The sequence below is a fragment of the Diaphorina citri genome, unplaced genomic scaffold (assembly GCF_000475195.1).
Source record: "Diaphorina citri unplaced genomic scaffold, Diaci psyllid genome assembly version 1.1 scaffold8046, whole genome shotgun sequence".
Lineage (NCBI taxonomy): Eukaryota > Metazoa > Arthropoda > Insecta > Hemiptera > Psyllidae > Diaphorina > Diaphorina citri.
Genome location: NW_007385422.1, coordinates 1 through 3077, shown reverse-complemented (window position 1 = coordinate 3077; position 3077 = coordinate 1). Strand labels below are relative to the sequence as shown.

Genomic DNA, 3077 nt, shown 5'->3' with positions numbered 1-3077 from the left:
TGCCTTGTCAGCGCTAGGTCGCGGGTTCGATTCCCGCCCGGGGCGGATGTTGGATGTTGTCTAAACAGATAAGTTTCGTTCCCGGAAACAGATAAGTTTCGTTCCCGGAAACGTTCAAGATGACAGCCTAGTTAACTTGGAGGGTAGCATGTCTGCTTTGTAAGCGCTAGGTCGCTGGGTTTGAACAAAAATCCGCCCGGGGTAAATTTTTATACTAAACAAATAATGTTCGTTCTCGGAACGGCTGGCTTACTCCTCTCCTTTCTTTCTTCTCTTTTCGATTTCGGGAGGATGACCTTAGCAGTTACAGTTCCCTCTATCAAGAGGAGAAGAAATTTAAAAACATTAGGGTCTAATAGTTGGTGTTGTCGCGAAATGACTGTAATAATATTATGACAATCATTTTCTCTTCCCTCTCCCTTTCCTCCCTCTTCTCTGTCTTTATATCATTCTTAGTTTCTTTTTACCCTCCCTCCCTCCCTTCCGTCCTTCCTCTCCTTTCTCCCCCTATTATAGTCAGCTCCTATATTTCCCCCTCCCACTTTCTCTTCTACTGTCTTAATACCATTCCTTCCTCTCTCTCCCTCTCTCCTCCTCTCTCTCTCTCCTCCTCTCTCTCTCCTCCTCTCTCTCTCCTCCTCTTTCTCTCTTTCCCTCTCTCTCTCTCCCTCCTCCTTTCTTCATTTCCTCTTTGATATTGTAGAGCTCTGTACTATTCCTCTATTATTTATTCCTTCCCTCCCCCCCTCCTCTTCTTTAGTAGTCCTTTCTTATGTTCTCCTTCGTTCTCCCTCTTCTGTCTTTATACCGTTTTTTTCCTCCTTACCTTCCCAAATTTTTCCTTTTATTCCCCTCTCTCTCGCTCCCTGCATTCCTTTATGTCTTCCTTTTCTACTCCTTCATTTTCCATCCCATTTTTTCCCTTTTATATTTGTTCCAGATGTTAAATTGGTCTACCAGTTCTACCACAGAGGCTTCGGACATATTTTATTGCTCTCTCTCTCTCTTCCTCTCTCTCTCTTCCTCTTTCTTTCTATTCTCTCTCTTCCTCTTTCTTTCTTTCTATTCTCTCTCTCTCTCTTCCTCTTTCTTTCTAATATTCTCTCTCTCTCTCTTCCTCTTTCTTTCTATTCCAGATGTTAAATTGGTCTACCACAGAGGCTTCGGACATATTTTATTGCTCTCTCTCTTCCTCTTTCTTTCTATTCTCTCTCTTCCTCTTCCTCTTTCTCTCTCTCTCTAATCCTTTGTTTTCCTGCTTCTCTTCGCTTCCTTGATTTTTTTCCTTACCTTTTTACTGACAGATTTGAAGTAGGCATAGTCACCGTCGGTTCTGGATCTTACCTGAAATCAAAGGAGAAATACAAAACAATAATAATAATAATAATAAAAAACTGCTATTAACTCTCAAAGGGTTTGTGAAGGTTGTCCGTTTTTCATGAAATTTGGCAGGAAAGTTCACCCCAAAGGGGACATTTTATCATTAGATTTTGGGCTCAATGAGGCCCAATAAAAGCTCCGTAATATAGCCTCTCTTTTGACCACATTTCAACTGTTGACTGGACCACTACTCGAGTACTCAGTGTAGGTAGTAGGTACCAGTTACCAATACCAAGTACCTACCTACTAAGTAGGTAATAGCTACTAACGGACTAGCCATACTACCAAGTTACGAGCATCACCAGTTTGCAGATTGTTTTACATTGTCAAACGACCTTGAGAGAAACTGTGAAGGTCGTTTTACTTTTATACCGCGAGATCGAGTGTTCTTGTTTTATATACTACAAATCTTCCTCTTCTCCTCATCCTCCCATGTGGTCTAGTGGCTAGGATATCTGGCAAAAAATAAGTACATAATCCTAATTAACTTGGAGGTAGCCCGTCTACCTTTTATAAGCATTAAAATCCCATGCATGTGAATGTGAAACAAACCAGTGTTTACGTAACCACGTTAAAATCCCATGCATGTGAATGTGAACTTCTCGTTTGTTTATAATAATTCTCGTTTTGTTTATATGAGTAATATACGGCCCTCCCTACTCATCCTCCCATGTGGTCTAGTGGCTAGGATATCTGGCTTTCACCCAGAAGGCCCGGGTTCGATTCCCGGCATGGGAAAATTTTTGTCGCTGCCAATTAAAAGATTGATGGGTCACAGCATTTTTTTTATTATTATTATTTTTTCAATTAATTATTATTTTTGATTTATTATGATATTATTTTTGTAAAATGAACCTAAGGAACATGAGCGGGAGGAAATAGGCGCAAAACTATTAAAAAGGTATTCCTACCAACCTTTGGAAATAATGTAGATAATTAAAAATACCTAGATATCTATTAAAAGAAGCTCACCCCTAAAGGAGATTTAGCTAAAGAACACAAGAAAAGTCGATCGCATCCTTCTCATTTAATTGAAAAATAAAATAAATCCAAGAGAAAAACAAAAGCAAGTAATTAAAATGGAAAACTAAAGACAAAAATTTTCCCGTGCCGGGAATCGAACCCGGGCCTCCTGGGTGAGAGCCAGGTATCCTAGCCACTAGACCACACGGGAGGTTGAAGCAAAGGGCAAAAATTAACCAATATAAACCAGCTTCGCGTAGAAGACCCGCATTGTGAGAATGAGTCACGACGGAATATTCCCTCGTGGGAATTTTAGAGTGGGATTTTTAAACGGTGCATTGTTTAAAATCCCGCAGCGTGCAGTGAGTGTTTTGCATTTTGCACAAAAGTTGGTCGCATTTATGGAACCCGGTAGTAAAGAAAACTGAGATTTTTTGGGGGAATAAATGTGGATAATAGGATAAGGAAAGTGAAAAGGAACGACCTTGAAGAATAAAATTGTTGGGAAGGAACATTCATTGTTCCGAAAGGAAAGAAAATAAGAAAATTATGAATTCTTACTTACAACTTAAAACTTCTGTGATTGATTCACTGAAGTATTCACCATAGAAAACTAACCATCCGTGGCACAAGCTCTGCTTATACGGATGGGTATACCTACCATTTATAAGAAAAATGTATGCTCTGAGTTTTTTGTCATCAATCAAATATAAATGGAAATTAAAAAAAAAAAA

The 3077-nt window shown here is 39.4% G+C and overlaps 2 non-coding genes across 2 annotated transcripts; one reads left to right on the top strand and one right to left on the bottom strand.

The window, feature by feature from the left end:
* Positions 1-2046: 2046 nt before the first annotated feature.
* On the top strand, positions 2047-2118 carry Trnae-uuc. Its single transcript has one exon. It is a non-coding gene; the product is annotated as a tRNA-Glu (tRNA).
* A 364-nt stretch (positions 2119-2482) lies between these two features.
* Positions 2483-2554, bottom strand: Trnae-cuc. Its single transcript has one exon. It is a non-coding gene; the product is annotated as a tRNA-Glu (tRNA).
* Between the last annotated feature and the right edge of the window lie 523 nt (positions 2555-3077).